The 18927-nt window shown below is 41.3% G+C and overlaps 1 non-coding gene across 1 annotated transcript; it reads right to left on the reverse strand.

The window, feature by feature from the left end:
- Window positions 1-7100: 7100 nt before the first annotated feature.
- On the reverse strand, window positions 7101-7172 carry Trnah-gug (transfer RNA histidin (anticodon GUG)). Its single transcript has one exon. It is a non-coding gene; the product is annotated as a tRNA-His (tRNA).
- Between the last annotated feature and the right edge of the window lie 11755 nt (window positions 7173-18927).

Raw genomic sequence — 18927 nt, forward strand, 5'->3', positions numbered from 1 at the left:
CCACAAAAATAGTTTCCAGGCTCTCATAAAAGACGAACAATGCTCTAATATTTCCTATTACTTCCATCCTACTTCCTTCTAGATGAAAGGCTATATCCTAAGGCAGGTGTTCTGGGCACACGTGCATTGTCCCAGATAGCGCCCAATGTGCAGTGCAAGAGGCGACTGTTGGAAGGGCAGAAGTATAGACGGTTCTTTGTCAGGAGGCACTCTCCCAGTTCTCTCCTCGCCAGTTTTCCTCGAAAGAATGGCGCTGGCCTGTTGTCACCGGTAGGCGCGATGAAAGAAGGTTCATTATTAGTTATTTATTTTCACAAGGTGCAGCCGGGGTCTTGACTCGCTGTTTAAGTCGGCTCTCGATGCCAGCGGAGAAGTCGCGATGTAATCGACCTGTAAGCCCGCTCAAGGTAGCTGACGCGGAACACCCGTTCCTCAAAGGGTGCTGCTATGGAAATTCACCTCCCACAGTAGCTCTGAAGCTCGTCGGACGCCGATGCCGCGGCAGTAAGTGAAGGCTGTGCCTGTGGTGGAGTTATAAACGCCGATTTGGGAGGTGCTCTGTTCCCTTTCCCTCACCGCCATTCACCTTTATCTACTGAACCGCAATGATGGTTGCTGTGTAGCCACGTAGCACGACGATCTTGGCTTGCCATTCAGGAAGGCCCTGGTCAGTCCGCCAAACTATCAGGAACGCTGGTATCCTGAGCCTGCACGATAGGGAAGACCCCTGGTCTAACATCTGCGACAGCGGCAGATTATGGTGTTGGATTCTGCGACTGGTGATTATGGTGAAGTAGCCATTTCTCCCAGTAGCGGCTGTCGTTGTTCAGTACCGTGCAGGTAATCTACAACAGACTTGTGCCGTATATCACTTTACCGTAATCAGGGAATCGAATGCGGATATTATGTATGACATCGATTCGCCTGATCGACTGCCTTACGAGCTAAAATGCGGAGGGTTTAATGGAGCAAAGTAGTGGCTAATGTTTACTCGGCGTCACTTATCACCATATGGGTCTCGTTTTTACAAAGCTATCGGCGGTTCCTACTCTGCGGTGCTTGCTTAACTAGCTTTTTTTTTATTATTATAGCGTAGGACTCGTTCATAAAAGCTCTTGGCACGCGGTGTTGCATTATTAATGGCGTTTCTTTCATCGCATAACGAAGGAAACGTGATCATGTCCATCTGCTCCGCCCCACTACATTTCTGCTGAGATCCGCTATCTGGATCGCGTGTTGTGTTTTTCCCCGACCCACTGATCGGTGGTGAAGTGTTATTCTTCGCGGCCGCCTCGTATCGACACCTCCGTAATGTAAGCGAGACAACATCGCTCTGGGACTTTGAAAACGTTAACCGTTTCCTGTCTTGTACAACACTGTACGCGACGGTAGATAACAGCCTTGCACAGCCCTGAACGAGACTTTTGTCAGGATGTAAACTGTGAGAGGTCGAGGAAAGAATGCTTGAGAGAAAGATACGGACTGGGAAATATGACTCACTCAGGATACGAAAAATCGGCTGCACTTAGTCGAGGTCAAAAGAAAACGTTGTTTAATTTTGTAAGACAGGGCTGGGTTGGTTCACCAACAGGGTTTTCGTAGCGGGGAGGAAGACTCGAGAGTTTATACGTCCAGCTCTTGTCATTGACTAAAACTTGAAAGCACTGTATAACATCACGGCGCCTCCACCAAATTATAACATCCCAGCTTCCTCAACCAAATTATAACGTCCCAGGACTTTCTGCACCAAATTATAACATTTCAGCTCCTCAACACCAAATAAAAACGTTGCATTAGGAGGTGTCTGCTTCGTGCAAAGGTCTTGAGTTCATATTGACGACAACAAGTAATTCTTCATTACAGACGTTTATTTACAAACAGAACTGACAGACTTCACAGACTCAACAACTGACTCTCAGAGCTAACCGCACTGCATATCCGAACTGCCGAACTGACAACTCCTAGGTGTATTAATATCTTTCCAAACAATGAGAGTCCTTGACAATGTTTTGTTTACAATACGATAGCAATTCACGACTTAAAACTAAATTAGACATTACAGAATTTTAGTACAGATTAAAGTAAGTAAAAGGATGAGTACATATAAATTCTTACAAGCATAATTTCCAAATAGATTTTATAACATTTTTCTACCAGCTTCTGGATAACCTTCACCAGATTTGTACCGATGTTTCCAGAAATATCTTGACATTTGATTCTGGATATTTCTTGAGTGATTTAGAACAACTATTTATATGTAAAATGATTTAAATCGTGTTTCAAAACGTAAATAAATCTTTCTAGCAATATTTCTTGATACAAAATCGTCTTTCGAAATTAGGTTATGAAACAGTTTTAACAAGTTTTCGTATTTTTGCGATCATAATATAGAATTTCTCCATAGAAAGTTCCAGAAGTGTGCATTAAACGTTCATTTAGAGACTTTCTCTTTAGCTGGTGAGTTTTTAAAAGTATCTTGTCCATATTATACGAAATAATTTAGCTCAAAACTGATAATTTATACAATTAATCAGAGCTACAGCAAACAGTGAGTCTTTCTTTTACAAAATGAAATATGATTACAAAATTGGATGAAAATAGGTTACTAACACTAATATATATTTACATTAATTCTATTTTTGTTCTTTCTGTGCAAAATGTCCTAATATTGACACAGTACAATATTTAAACATCACCAAAGTTTCCCTTTACATTTTGCATATCTGTATCGACATCCCCTAAAAGTCTACAGTATCGAATACTTCAATATGTCCCAATATGTCCTGTAATGTTACAACTCCCATGGTAGATGTGCTTCTTTCTGCCTCACTGTAGCACAGAATCGTGCATTACTGGTGTTTGAGGAGAACGGAAATGGTTGTTATTATTGTTAACTTTTCATTGATCGGTACTTGAAAGGTCTGTAGTGGCCGGCTGCAGAATCCAATGCTGGGAGAAACAGCAAGACTTTGGAGTTGGATAACAGACTGTACTTCATTTTAGGGTTGCTCAAGAGCAACACTACATCTTAGAACTCCAGATAATGAAGAATTCACCTTAGAGCTGTAGATAGGCAAGATCTCGTCCTAGATCTGATCATAGATGCTAGGACTGAACTTTTAACCCTCAGCTACCGCTGCAGCCTTTCTGCAGTCTTAGAGTGATGGTAAGAAAAGCCGTATTTACGCGAGTTGTGATGAAGGGACCTCGAAGTTGTTTGTTGCAAGCGGAGTCATGGTTTTCTAAATTAATTCACACAGTCTGCGAGCTAAACTAAACATGCGCTTTGGCAAGGGTTTTGGTGGTTACACGTGCTTCTCTAGTGCCTTTTCATTAGTCTGCTGACAATACACGTGTTCCCACAACACGTGCCTTAGAACACGGCCTTTCAGCTAAAAACAAGCTAAATAGATTGATGTTAGGATGCTTTGTCTTTGTGGATATTTCTGTGAACGTAGCAAGGAATCAATTGAATGCGGCGTGTCGACTGTTAACGGTGTGTGTTTCCGAATTCATTGGTCAGATCTGTAACTCTTTTTCAGTACAATTACATTTCTCCCAAATCACAATTACAGTGTTTGTAGATTTCGAAAAAGCTGTTGACAATATTTGCTAGAATATACTCTTTGAAACTGCGAAGTTATCAGGGGTAAAAAGCATGGAACATAGGGCTATCCACAAACTTTACAGACATCAAACTGCAGTCATAAAAGCAGAAGAACAAAAAAAAAGGAGGCTTTAAGACGAGGCAGTGAAGGATATCAAAGAGAAATTTGAAAAAAAAAATGGATTAAAACTAATAGAGAAGAAATTAAATTTCTTAAGTTTGCTCATGACGTTGTAAATGTATCACAGGTGTCAAAGGACTTTGAAGATCCGTTGAAAAGAACAGGTAGTACAATATGGATATCAGCAAATGTACACTGAGGTGACAAAAGTCATGGGTTGGCGATATACACATATACTCTAATCAGCCAAAATATTATCTGCGCGGCTCCTCCCGCCGGAGATTCGCGTCCTCCCTCGGGCATAGGTGTGTGTGTGTGTGTGTGTGTGTGTGTGTGTGTGTGTGTGTGTGTGTGTGTGTGTGTGTTTTTCTAAGCTTAACTTAGTTTAAGCAGTGTGTACCTCATCAGTTTGGTCCCTTTGGTATTCACACACATTTGAACATTTTGTCTGTGTGTAAAACGGCGAAGGCGTGCCATCTATCCAAGTTTTATCGAGGGCAAATAGAGACGGCCCGGAGGCTCGGCACGAGCATATCGGAAACAGCATGACTTGTCAGATCCTCAAGAAGTGCTCTGGTGAGAGTTCTCAGTACGTGAAGGATCCAAGATGAAACCACGTACAGACGTCGTGGTGTTGTGCGGCTACCTCTCTTTACAGCCATCGGATGTCGTAAGCTGGACGGACTGGTGAAACAGGAAAGGCGGCAAACTGTGACGGAACTAAGATCAGACTTTAATACTGGGCAGAGTACAAGTGTGTCTGACCACACAGTGCACCGAACGCTACTAACGATGGGTTCTGCAGCCAATGTTAACACCACGACATCAGCAACAACGACTGAAATGGACACGCGACGTTGTCACAGTGGCAGAGCGTTGCATGGTCTTGATTCTCGATACCTTCTTCATCACACCGAAGGCAGGGCGCGAATCCGTCGGCTTCCAGAGCAGCAGCTCCTTGACACCTATATTGCGGGACGGAGACAAGCTGGCGACGGTTCCATTATGCTCTGGAGAACATTCACTTGGGCGTCCACGGGTCCAGTGGAAATCTTGCAGGGTACCACGACGGCCAAGCAGTATCAGACACAGGTTGCAGACCACATACACTTCTTCATGACATTTATAATTCCCGACTTCAGTGGCATTTTTCAACAAGATAATGAGCCATGTCAGAAGACCAAGAGGGTGATGGGGTGGTTCGAGGAACATAGTGGCGAGTTACAGTTGATGTGCTGGTCCCCCAACTCAGCAGATCTGAAATCGATCGAATTCATCTGCGATGTGATTGAATGTGACACCAGAGTTCAGCGACACCCTCCCAGGAATTTACGGGAATTTGGTGGCTTGTGTGTGCAGATGTGATACCAACTCCCTTCAGCGGCCTTCCAAGGCATGCGTCGACGCGTTGCAGCTGTTATCAGTTCCAAAGGTGAACATACAGTCTAGTTGGTAGGTGGTCATAATGTTTTCTGGGTGATCAGTGGACAGGTGACCATAAAATCGGGTAGACAAAGTATAAAAGGGCAGCACATAAGTGGAGCTGACGTTTGTACTGGTATATTATGGCTACACGACGGGAGTTAACAGACTTTTAACGCGGAATGGTAATTGCAGCTAGATGCATGAGACATTCCATTTAGGGAATCATTAGGGGATTCAGTATTCCGAGATCCACAGTGCCAAGAGATTCCCGAGAATACCAAATTTCTGGCATTACCTCTCACCACGGGCATCTAATTCACCGACGGGTTTCAGTTAACTATTGAGAGCAGTTGTGTTTGCGTAGAGTTGTCAGTGCTAACTGTCAAGCAAAACTGCTTGAAATATCGGCAGAAGGGAATGTGTGGGACGTACGACGAACGTATCTGTTAGGAGAGTGCCGTAAAATTTCGCGTTAATGGGCTATGGCAGCAGACGACCGACGTGAGTACCTGTGCTAACACAACCATGTCGCCTGTAGCGCCACCCCTCGGCTCGTGACAGTATGGTTGGACCATAGACGACCAGAAAACCTTGGCCAGGTCAGATGAGTTCCGATTTCACTTAGTAAGAGACGATGTTACTGCTCGAGTGCGGCGCAGACACCACGAAGCCATGGTCCCGACTTGTCAAGAAGGCATTGTGCAACTTGCTCCATAAAGGTGTGGACTGTGCGTACATTGATCATTGACTGAAAATGGTTACGTTTGGCTACTTGGAGACCGCTTTCAGCCGTTCATGGACTTCACCTTCTCAAACAACGATGGAATTTTTTATGGATAACTATGCGCCATGTCGCTGGGCCACAGTTGTTCGCGATCGGTCTCAAGAACATTCTGGTCAATTCGAGCGAATAATTTGGCCATTCCGATCGTCCGACATGAAACACACCGAACCTTAATGAGACATAATCAAGAGGTCAGATTGCGCACAAAATCCTGCACCGCCAACACTTTCGCGATCATATACGGCTAAGAGGCAACATGGCTCGATATCTCTGCAAGCGCTTCCAATGATTTTGTGAGGCCATGTCACTCGAGTTGCTGCACAAAAGGAGTTCGGACTCGATATTAGGAGGTATCTCTTGACTTCTGTCATTTCAGTGTAACGCACTGGTGTGGAGTGGAGTGAAATGAAGACAGGTGATGCTGATGGAATTATATAAGGAAATGACATACTGAAAGTAGAAGGTGAGTTTCACTATTTGGAAGGAAAATTAACTGACGTTGACCGAAGCAAAGAGAGTTCAAGATACAGGCTGCTAATAATAAGAAATGCACTGCTGTGACAGACGAATATTGTAACATCTAATGTAATGGTAAGTGTTACGAAGTTTGTAATGAAGGTATTTTTCTGGAGTATAGGTTTACATGGCAGTAAAACATAGACAACAAACTGTTCAGACAAGCTTCTGAAATGTGATGCTATGGAATAATGCTATAGATTAGACAGAGAGATAACGAAGAACTCTATCGAATCGGGAAGGAGGCCCAACCAAACTGAAAGAAGGAACTCATTGATATGCCACACACTGTTGCAAGGAGAAATCGTCAGGTTGGGTAGTTAAGACAAGTGTGAGGAGTAAAAATTGTAGAAGGAGATTATGGCTTCGCTGTAGTAAGCTGGTTCAAATGGATGCAAGCTGCAGTAGTTACGCAGAGATAAAAAGGCTAGCACTGTATAGACTAGCGTGAAGAGTTGCATCAAATCCGGCTTCGGATCAAAGACCACAGTAATAACACAGAATATAAAAGAAAGTCGTCTTGGACGCAGTTTTGTGAAATCTGAACCGAAACACAGTTGTGTGATCTTAGTAAATTGTACGAGCATGGGAAGAGATCAAAATATTAGGCACGTAAGGAAACGCAATATAAAAGCAGAGTGTCGTTTTGCCGTGACCAGGATTCGAACCTGGGTTCTTGCGGCCACAACGCAATGTCCTAACCACTAGACTATCACGGCTAGGCTCTCTCTGCTGAGCTCCTTCCTTTGGCAGCGGAAAACTACGCTTTCCGCTCCAGTTGACACGGCAACTCTGCCCGCAGGTAGATGGCGCCTCGACCGCATAGGATGACACCGAAGCAGCAAGCCGGAGGACGGCAGACTGTGTTATCGCTGTCTTGTGTTGCTACTTTCCAATACGTGACCGGCCAGTGAGTGTTTCTGCTTGACGTCAACAAACGGAACATGGATTTGGCTGTAAATAAATAACTTCCAGTCTGTAGTACTTGTGTCTCACAATACAGCCCTTAAATTCTTTCCTTCAGACATTTAAAACGCCATGCCTACCGTCTCACTTTCAACATCACTTATGAGCTAACTTCTGCCAGGTTTCTATATTCAGTAAGAAATCTTAACACAGTAGTTGGATACTGCGTAATGCCTAAAAACGGAACAAAACACTCGAGCCGCCTTTCGTAGAATACTGCTCAGGGTTGTGAGTCCCTTACCAAATAGGACCCACAGGGGATATTAAACATATAAAGAGAAGGGCAGCTCGGATGGCCACAGGTTCGTTTGATCTAAGAGAGAGAGTCACGGAGATATTGACGAAACGGATCTGGGAGGTAGTTGAACGTAGACACCAAATATCCCGAGAAAGTCTGCGTGTAATGTTTCAAGAACCAGCTTTAAGCGTAGGAATGTAGAACAACCCCATAGCCGCGCCTCCACGTGGATCGCGAAGGCAGGATTAGGCTACCAGAGGCTTTAAGCATCCATTCTTCCCATGCTCCGTACGTGAATGGAACGGGAAGATACCCGAACACGTGTTACAGTGGGAAGAGCCATCAGTCATTCGCTTAACACTGATTTACAGAGTATAGATGTAGATGTAGTCAGTGTACCACCTCTTAATATGTTATGCGGACCTGTATCCTAGCTGACACTTCTGAGACGTTTATAACTGCAGGATACAACTAACCGTTGCTATAACACGGAGATTCGTCTCCGTCTACTGGAAACATTTTTCATTTCTTTTGTGCAAGTAGCCGCTTGTAATACTCCAGAAGCTTCCTGAGTTCAATTACGTACGCATGTGAACAAGTCTTTCTACTGCACTACACGTTAGGGTTTTTCTCGATCTTGCTGCGGTACCTAGGGAACAGTCACGTAGACGATTGTCGTATATTCCTACATCCCAGCTTAATATCGACTACTGAAACACTGTAAGCAGATAAGTAGTCGATCATCAATTAAATTCCTTTTTATTGCTGTAATGTTACTATTTAATCTCCAGACGCACCGAGCCTAACTAAAGGACTAACAGGTACAAAATCTAAAGTAAAATTCATATGGTAATGGATATCTCCAGTCTTTTGTAATTGTGTTCTTTACAAAGTGACCAGAGAACGGAGGAAGGAACTGACAGATTCTAACAACAGATGTTGTTGTTGTTGTGGTCTTCAGTCCTGAGACTGGTTTGATGCAGCTCTCCATGCTACTCTATCCTGTGCAAGCTTCTTCATCTCCCAGTACCTACTGCAACCTACATCCTTCTGAATCTGCTTAGTGTACTCATCTCTCGGTCTCCCTCTACGATTTTTACCCTCCACACTGCCCTCCAATGCTAAATTTGTGATCCCTTGATGCCTCAAAACATGTCCTACCAACCGATCCCTTCTTCTAGTCAAGTTGTGCCACAAACTTCTCTTCTCCCCAATCCTATTCAATACCTCCTCATTAGTTACGTGATCTATCCACCTTATCTTCAGTATTCTTCTGTAGCACCACATTTCGAAAGCTTCTATTCTCTTCTTGTCCAAACTAGTTATCGTCCATGTTTCACTTCCATACATGGCTACACTCCAAACAAATATTTTCAGAAATGACTTCCTGACACTTAAATCTATATTCGATGTTAACAAATTTCTCTTCTTCAGAAACGCTTTCCTTGCCATTGCCAGTCTACATTTTATATCCTCTCTACTTCGACCATCATCAGTTATTTTGCTCCCCAAATAGCAAAACTCCTTTACTACTTTAAGTGTCTCATTTCCTAATCTAATTCCCTCAGCATCACCCGATTTAATTGGACTACATTCCATTATCCTCGTTTTGCTTTTGTTAATGTTCATTTTATATCCTCCTTTCAAGACACTGTCCATTCCGTTCAACTGCTCTTCCAAGTCCTTTGCCGTCTGTGACAGAATTAGAATGTCATCGGCGAACCTCAAAGTTTTTACTTCGTCTCCATGAATTTTAATACCTACTCCAAATTTTTCTTTTGTTTCCTTTACTGCTTGCTCAATATACAGATTGAATAACATTGGGGAGAGGCTACAACCCTGTCTCACTCCTTTCCCAACCACTGCTTCCCTTTCATGCCCCTCGACTCTTATGACTGCCATCTGGTTTCTGTACAAATTGTAAATAGCCTTTCGCTCCCTGTATTTTACCCCTGCCACCTTTAGAATTTGAAAAAGAGTATTCCAGTCAACAACAGATATGGAATACAAATTGGCTAGGGAAGAGATAAATTCAAATTTATTGTTTCTCGTTTGCAGGCGATATAGTCATTTTGCTACATAGTTCAGAAAATTACAAACCCAGCTGTAAAAGCCAAAGCAAACATCAGCCTAAGAAGGCCTTTAAATCTCCTTCGGAAGTCAGAGGTAATGACAAACAAGAGAACTGAAACAGGCAAGGAAAAATCAGAAGGACAGGCAGATTATAAGTGTCTGAAAAAAGTCATCCAATCTGATGGAGGTAAAAGGGGTCATGAGGCGAAGATTACAAATGATGAACTTCGCGTTTCATTTAACTAAATATATTAATTAAAAACCATTATAGAATTACAACAATTCATCACTGTATGACAGCATCTTGATCGGAATGTACACAACATTCAGACACACTAATTTCAGAATCTGCGAAAGAAAATGAAAAAATCACTTTAAAAGGGAAGAAAATCTGAGAGGACGGCATTGCAAAGAACATTTAAGTTAAAATGTAACGAAGACATATACAAATATGTAGAAAAATTACAGACAAAATAGGTTCTAGGAACGTATCAAAATAATGTGTCGTAGAAGACTGATAAAAATCGTACAGCATTTTGAAAACTAAAAGTTAAACCCACATGACTTACGATAGTGCCTCAAGACCTAGAAGAAACTGGAATTAAAAAGCAATAACTTTAAGACAAATAAAAAAAACTGAAAAGGAATAAAGACAGTAGATAGTAGAGAAGAAAAGTTAGAACATATGAGTATTGAAGTGAAAATAAAGGTTACTTAGTGGCTTAAAAGTACTCCTTAGATGACCTGTAACGACGAGAAGAAGACGAAAGGCATTTTCAGTGATTTTTTTCTGGTGTGATGCACAGTTCTTCTTTCGTTTTTTAGTGTTTCAGGGCTCTAAACTACGAAGCCATCAGCGCCCTTTTGTAATTACACGTCATTCGTAGACTTTAAATATTTTATACGATAGTTGTTATACAGGTAAACTGTTAGAATAACTTTTTTCTTGGTCTGATAATTTCTATTCCGTAAGTGATGTTGTTTGTAGACCACTCTCATTTCCCCAGAAATCTACCCTGCGGACGTTGGTACCGTGACAGATAGTGAGTTGCAACGTGGACCTACAACGGTTCAATACCACTATGACGGAGCTACTACGAAATCAGAGAGAATCGTACATCAGATTCCCGTGAAATCGTATCCATGATGACAAACAAATGCATATGAATATACCAACGTAATCGTAATTTTCTTTTTCTTTTCAAATCGGGGGTTGTGTTTGATCCGGTATACTTTCTGTAACTTCCATCTATGGAATTATTGTTTATGATTTTGTGCTATTGTGTGCACGCGCATTTGACAACATGCTATTTTTGATCAAAATATAGCGAGTGGGTAATATTATAATTCGTGTGAAAAATCTGAAGGACCGTAATTTATGTCATACTTTGCGAGAGAGACGAGCTTTGTATATCGATGTAACGGCAACAAAGCAGCCTGGATTAATGTGTAGAGACTCGTTGTTGTGAGAGTGTGATACGTGGTGCGTAAAATACTCGTACAAGCACCAAGAGAATGTGCATTTACTTAGATGTGAAGCACATTATGGGAAGTGGATATTTCAGTGTGTTTACGCGTTCATCATCATTAGGAAACCTTTCTTGAATTATTGCGTGAAGAACTACGAACAACAGTGAGATCAAAGCGCTGTTCCCTGCGGCGCAAAGAACTATTTCAGCGTTTACATGTGAATTGTATTGTGGTTACTATTTTACAGGTTTACGCTGAAGTAACACGTGGAGTGCAGACGTACAGTATAAAAGACGTTTTAAAAAATTGTTATACGATGCCTGTGAACTGTGTTTTAGGCACTCTTGTGTGTTTTGTGCACTGGTTGTTATTCTTTGTGTTTCGCAGATTGCTTGCCATTACTACTTGCCAATGAACAAACATTTCAAGTGCCGCGTACGGACTGTGAATTAAAATACATTATTCAACTGAATTATCTCCTGCGGTGCAACGAATCTCGCGTTTGCACGTGTTTTCGTATTGGTTGCTGTTACAAGCCACAGTTGATTTAACCTTTAGCTCGCGAGGTTGCTTTTCTGTAACGTATCCCACAAGGTGGGGTCTCTGGGACGCCTATCTTTAAACCGAGATTTAAGGCAAAAATCAGGGCGGATCATAATCTTAAATGTATTTCCTGCGCTGTTTATTATTCGCTAAACGCATCAGAACTGATATGTGATATATCGCATGCAGACGTGTTATGTGTACCGTTTTACTTTCTGATATGATACACAGATCATGCACTCATTGCATAATAGACCAAAGTGTTGAGGGATGGAAATTAACTTATTGGTGTACTGGTGAACAGTTTAGCTACCAGAAATCTACAACCATTTATTGTCACGTCTTGACATGTCTGCTTCGAAGAGTACAATTACATTTGCAGTATCGAGTGCGTTCGTCGTCACTGGATTACACGGATTACATCTCCGTCTACCGACATGGGACAAAAGCACGTCAACTAATTCTGCATTCAACATTTTGGCAACTAAAAGACGTTGTCGACAAACAGCTTTAACTGATTGTTTATACGCTAGGGACGATTCTAGTGCGGTAGCAGCACATTTCCCGACACTTAGGCATAACAAACAGTTCCAAAGATGATGCGTTTTGAAGAAATCTTTAATCTGGTAATAAATGTCGTGTGACTAGGGCCTCCCGTCTGGTAGACCGTTCGCCAAGTGCAAGTCTTTTGATTTGAGGCCACTTCGGCGAGCTGAGCGTCGATGAGGATACAATGATGATGATAATTAGGACAACACAACAACCAATCCCTGAGCGGAGAAAATCGACGACCCAAACGAGAATCGAACCCGGGTCCTTAGTATTCACATTCTGTCGCGCTGACCACTCAGGTACCGGGGGATGACTTAAATGTGGTGTGTCGCTGTAAGTAATACCACAAAACACGGTATGTTAGCTTCGCAAACACTTAAATCAACACGGGGCTGGTCGGTTTGCTTCTGTCTGCCAATGACAGAACAGGACACATGACCTCAAGAAAATATCATTAATTCATCGCGCGAGTACACAAACACCGCGGACAGAATAGATGCGAAATACATGTGTGCGCAGAATTGAGAAGACAAAAGACATTAAGCAATCAGCATGAATATAATAGGAATTATAAGAGTCTCAGAATAACATGCAAACAACAGAGTATGATGTAAAGTCATGCCTTCACATACCTTGAATGGTGAGGAAAGTAAAGGCACTTTGTTCCCCGAAACTTTTGCGCCAAAAGTCGTGCAAAGAAACTGTAAGCATGGTACTGTAGACACCAGTCTTGGCTGTAGAACTCTAGAAAGAACTATCCCATAGCAATGTCGCCAGGTGGATAAAGTTTACCCACCTCAAGGAAAAAATATTATAATTCTATCGTACAGTATACTTCTGGAACGTGTACTCAGCTATGCTACCCACAAAGTAATCGCTCTTTTTACCAGATCGTGAGATAATGTCCTACCATACCCTCTCCACGTTCTGTGCGTCAACGAAACGACTTATCGGACACACGAAGTTCACGCAATGCCTCACTCTTAACCGTTGGAAACCTTCAGTACCTAGACTGTCATATGACTTCCAGCACTCGCTTATGACAGTTATCCCACGCATTAATTTTTCCTTGAATGTTCCTAACAAATCTTCCAAATGCAGAACGAAGACCTTTTATCTTCATCGAATTCCAACGAACACCCACCGCACGATGATTTTACGGCCTGTTCTGTGGTTCCTTTTCCCATTTTTCGCCTCGTATATTTAAAAGATGACTGTTTCTGCACATTAACTGCTCTGAATTAATAATCCTCCACTTGATACGCACTTCACGCCTGAGAGAAGACCAGTCAAGACATTAGATAAGCCGAAATTTCAGACAAGTCTCTCGACCTTCGGATAACCCGTGAACGTACACAGGGGCCAGAAGTCAGATATTTTCTGACCATTACAATTCAGTTGCCGAACGAAATAACAGTATCAGCAATGAATAAGCTTAATCTTTTGTTATGTTTACTACATTTAATACATTTAGCTTGTAATTTTTAGTGCGTCAATGTGGGATGAATCACAGTTAGAGTTTCCTTGGCTCAGTGTCACAGAGGTGAGGTTCAAATGGCTCTGAGCACTATGGGACTTAACATCTGTGGTCATCAGTCCCCTAGAACTTAGAACTACTTAAACCTAACTAACCTAAGGACACCACACACATCCGTGCCCGAGGCAGGATTCGAACCTGCGACCGTAGCAGTCGCGCGGTTCACAGAGGTGAGGGCAAGAGAACGTATTATAGAGTATTCATTGTCAGTCGTGATTAATTATCATTCATAATGTTCATGCAACATGTAGGAGCACTGAATCACCCTTTGTTTGAGGTGTGACAACAGTGTCCTCTGCTCAGATTGGATGACAGGAGTGAACCGAGCAGCTGCCACGTTCACTTAAGTGTTCACAAAGCTCACGTGTCGTAATTGGTGGTTTTCGTATTTGTACTGGTGTACTGCGAAAATACATAGTACCAATGACACACCACATTAAAGATCTCTCCAGATTGTGCCATTTTAATACGGTTTGTTGTGCAAATGTGGCGGGAAATGTGATGTCGACGCCTGAAAACGACACTAAACATACACCGTTTGAATAGAAATTTTAATAAGAAATCTATGAATCTTTTTCTGTAGTTTTGGGACTTTTCATTGCCGTATCCTCATTCACATATTGTTTGCTTCACGGTGCTTTAAACCACATTCATTAACTTGAAACAACTTTTCGCTTGTGTAAACTCATTCTGCAGTTAAATTTTTTTCATAATGGTTAAATGCGAGAACTCATTCAGTTTAGAGACGTACATTCTTTCTTAACATCATTTATTTCCTAGAAATTTCTTGAAGCATACGCATAATATTCGATTTTTTGTTGTCCTTGTTTCTCCGTATACTCTTCTATTTGTGTGAGTATATTCAAACATGTAAAACGTGTGCAACATGTACGTGAAGTGTTAGTGAAATAGGCGTGGCACATTGAACCCTCCATTGGACGCGTTAGTTTCTGGAAATCAGATGCTTCTTGTGTTTATTCCAGTTAATCAGGTTTCCTCTTCATTACGGCAAAATAAAGGGTGTTCCATTTATCTTGATGACCCTAAATAACAGTTTGTCCAGATGCAAATTACAAAATTTTTCAAGCAAATGTTCTTTAGCCGTCAGGGGGACATCAATCGGCATGATTGCCTTCGTTGTAGCATTATTTTTTTTACAAAGATATGAACAGCGTTGTGACTTTTTTTAAATGGTACCCTGTATTTCTTATTCGGTAATTCATTTCCTCTCCTACCTATTCAAAAATGTATCACAGTGTGCCATTCACTGAAACACACCGTTATTGATTACATAACACAACACTGACGTTGACGCTCCCAGAGCTTAGTGTAGGTACTCGGGGAAATGGAACACATCCACGTGCTGACGTTGACAGAGGACAAACGTAAACATAAGTAGAAGGCACACCCGTCATTCCGTCAACCACCGATAATTGAAGTGTTGTGTGTGTAGAATGTACACCAACGAAGAGAAGGTAGAAATTCTACTCATCTATGGGGAATGTAACTTGGCAGAACAGTAGTTGCAATACTGATTTTTATGTACAGGTACATCTAGTACTGTAGTTTTGTCATTTAAATACTGCTGTGTAAAGTAGGCGTACAGTTAAGGCTATATTTCCTACAAACTGCATCGACATAACGTTTCTTTTGTTGTTGTTGAAGGTAGGCGAAATGCTAAGCAGGCAGCAGAACTGTACAGAGAACGATATCTTAAAAAGAACCTACCTTCCCGACGGATGTTTTCTCGTCTTGTTGCGACGCTTCAGGAAACTGGAAGTTTTAACCCACGACAACACAATCGTCGTACCACTCGCACATACGAAGCTGCCGAAGTTACTGTTGTGGCTTCCGTTGCTACGTATCTACATGCGAGCACAGGATAGCTTGAACACGAGATTGGCATTCCTAAAACCAGTATACATCGTATTCAGGGTGTAGAGTTATGTCAGTAGGCACAGCAGCAAATCCTCGCCAACCCGAACGTCTTCTCCAATGTTCTATTTACCGATGAATGTTCCTTCTCAAACAAAGAACAGGTAAATACAAGGAACTTGCATTATTGGTCCAGCGACAACCCACGATGGCTTAGACAGGTGGAACATCAGTGTCAATGGGGAGTTAACATCTGATGTGGGATGCTTCGTACTACAATTAACTTTCACCAGTGGCAGTCTAAACGGCACAGCGTATGCCAAGTTCCTCAGACGAATTCTTCCTCATCTTCTGGATGAATTGTCGCTAAGAACCAGAATGCTTATGTGGTATCAACACGTTGGATGTCCAGCACATAATGCCTTCCGTGCACGTCGTGCTCTGAGCCGGAGGTATCCTGCCAGATGGATTGGTCGAGGAAGAACAGTTACTTGGCCTGCTAGGTTTGATTTAAATTCTCTGGACTTTTTTTTCTTTGGGGATGCATTAAAGACGTTGTCTATAGCGATATACCAACAACTCCAGAGGACTTGCAGGAAAGTATCGTGCTTGCTTGTAATTCTCTTCAGCAGGCAACACTGGAAGCAGTAAATAATTCTTTCATTCAACGAGTGCACCAGTGTATCGGTGTCCAGGGACACCACTCTGAGCCCCTTTAAATGTTCTAGTCCTGGCCAATGAAACAGGAGAGTCAAAGTCAATTCTGTGTTATGTTTTTACTTGGTTTTCATTTGTTTTCTGACAACTCCAGCAAGTGGACGAGTTTGTGATCCCGGGCTCAAAGTCAGTGTTGTGTTATGTAATTAATAACGTTGTGTTTCAGTCAATGGCACACTGCGATACATTTTTGAATAGGTCTTTAGGTGAAAAAATGAATTACCGAATAAAAAATGCAGGGTGCCATTAAAAAAAGTCATACCGCTGTTCATATCTTTGTAAAAAAAACAAAGCTACAACGAAAGCAGTCATTCTGATTGATGTCTCCCTGACGGCTAAAGAGCATTTGTTTGAAACATATTGTAATTTGCATCTGGACAAACAGTTACTTAGGGTGATCAAGATAAATGGGACTTCCTGTTTATACTGGATGATTCACGAAGCTATGCAAATATTTTAACATTTTATTATACAAGAAAAGAAAAAAGTTCAGATAAACATAGGTCCGCAAATGTTTAGTAACGGAGTTTTGCCTAGTAAAAGATTTTGCCTGAAATTTAGCAACTTCTCTAATAAGAAGCCACCGCAAAACTGTACGAGGTTAATGCAAAGCACGATTTCCATTTATTTTGTTGCTACTGATCTGGCGAATCTAATGAAACATGTCCCAGACATGTATATGCAGTAGATTTCCAGAACATACAGAGAAGCAAAGAAGTAATTTCAAAAAATATTTAATTTGTTAACTACTTGGCCCAATTTGTTTTTTAAATTCCAGACAATTGCACAAAGTTTTCAGCAGAAGTTATAGAGAATTTAATTTTGGTGAAATGATTATAATAACGTTAACTGAAACTGTGTGAATGTGTCAGATAATCTGCTTTTGTTAATACCATAGCACACGTGTATTCATGTTAAACCGGAAAAAAATAAAGCTCAGTGTTAAGGAAGTTGTACAGTGTACACACAGTTTCACAATACATTCAAAATAAATGTTCAAAAATGTCTCCACCGAGTTCAATACATTTAGATGCAGGCGTGGAAAACACCGTATCGGCGTATTCCTCTGTCGTAAATGTGAAAGGAATCCCTATTTCATAAATAACAGCAAACTACAACTGTTACTATGTGGTTTTACTTAAATACAGTGTTGTTATTATGTTCTATCACTGAAGGGTACAGAAAACTAACTCTTTTCAAGATTAGGAAACGACTAAACAACTTACTGTTTCCAACAATAAACTGTTTCCAACATAAACGTTTATACATTCTTAATGGAAACTAAACAGATTTACTTATATATTAATCTATCCTTGTTAGATTCACCAGACCAATAACAACAAAATAAATGGAAATCGTGCTTTACTGTTACCTCGTGTAGTTTTTCAATGGCTTCATATGAGCGAAGTTGCTAGATTTTATGCAAAATCTTTTACTAGGCGTAACTCCGTAACTTAACATTTGCGGACCCATGTTTATCTGAACTTTTTTCTTTAGTTTTAATTACAGAACAACATATGAAGATATTTGCATACCTCCGTGAATCGCCCTGTATACAGGGTGTAAATTTTAAGTTGACAAACCAGAATAACTTATAAAATATGCTTTACACGAAAAACTGTGTAGAATGTAATATTGATTATTTTCGAGGGGGACATCTGCTGGTGCTCAAATTAGCCCACCAGCCGCTTGGGGGTGGGGCGGGCGGCAACTTAAAAATTTCAAATGGGAACCCCCTTTTTTATTGCAGAATCAGATTCTACATAAAAAACTACGTACCATTTTTAGTTTTAAAGATTTGTTTCGATTCTTGGTAGTTGGCGCTGTAATTCAAGAAACTCCATAGTTTCATTTTTGGGTGGAAATGGTTACAGATAGATAAAAAATAGTTATTTACTTCGTAAATTTTGATGCACTAAAACTAAAACTGAATCTCTCCCTCTCTCTCCATTTGGGTCAACATTTGTAAAACTCTAATTCCGCTCCCTCAAACACCACCCTATGGAGAGAGAGAGGGAGACTTTTAGTTTTAGCGAATCAAAATTTACGAAGTAAATAAATATTTTTTATCTATCCGTAACCATTTTCCACCCAAATATGAGAACATGGATTTTATTGAATTACAGAGCCAACTACCAACTTAACATCTGAGGTCATCAGTCCCCTATAATTAGAACTACTTAAACCTAACTAACCTAAGGACATCACACACATTCATGCCCGAGGCAGTATTCGAACCTGCGACCGCAGAATTGGATTCTACACATTTTTTCGTGTGAAGCTTATTTTTCGAGTTATTCTGGTTTGTCAACTTGAAATTTACACCCTGTATATTGACTGCCGTATCATCATCAGCAAACAGGCGTCATTGGATGTCAATACGCAGGTGAATGTAGTAGCACATCGCGCTCCCGCCCGTTGTCAGTTTTTGTGACTGGAGCTGCTACTTCTCAGTCAAATAGCTCCTGAATTAGCCTCACAAAGGCTGACTGCACCCCGACTG

This window comes from Schistocerca gregaria, chromosome 2, assembly GCF_023897955.1.
Source record: "Schistocerca gregaria isolate iqSchGreg1 chromosome 2, iqSchGreg1.2, whole genome shotgun sequence".
NCBI classification, from domain to species: Eukaryota; Metazoa; Arthropoda; class Insecta; order Orthoptera; family Acrididae; genus Schistocerca; species Schistocerca gregaria.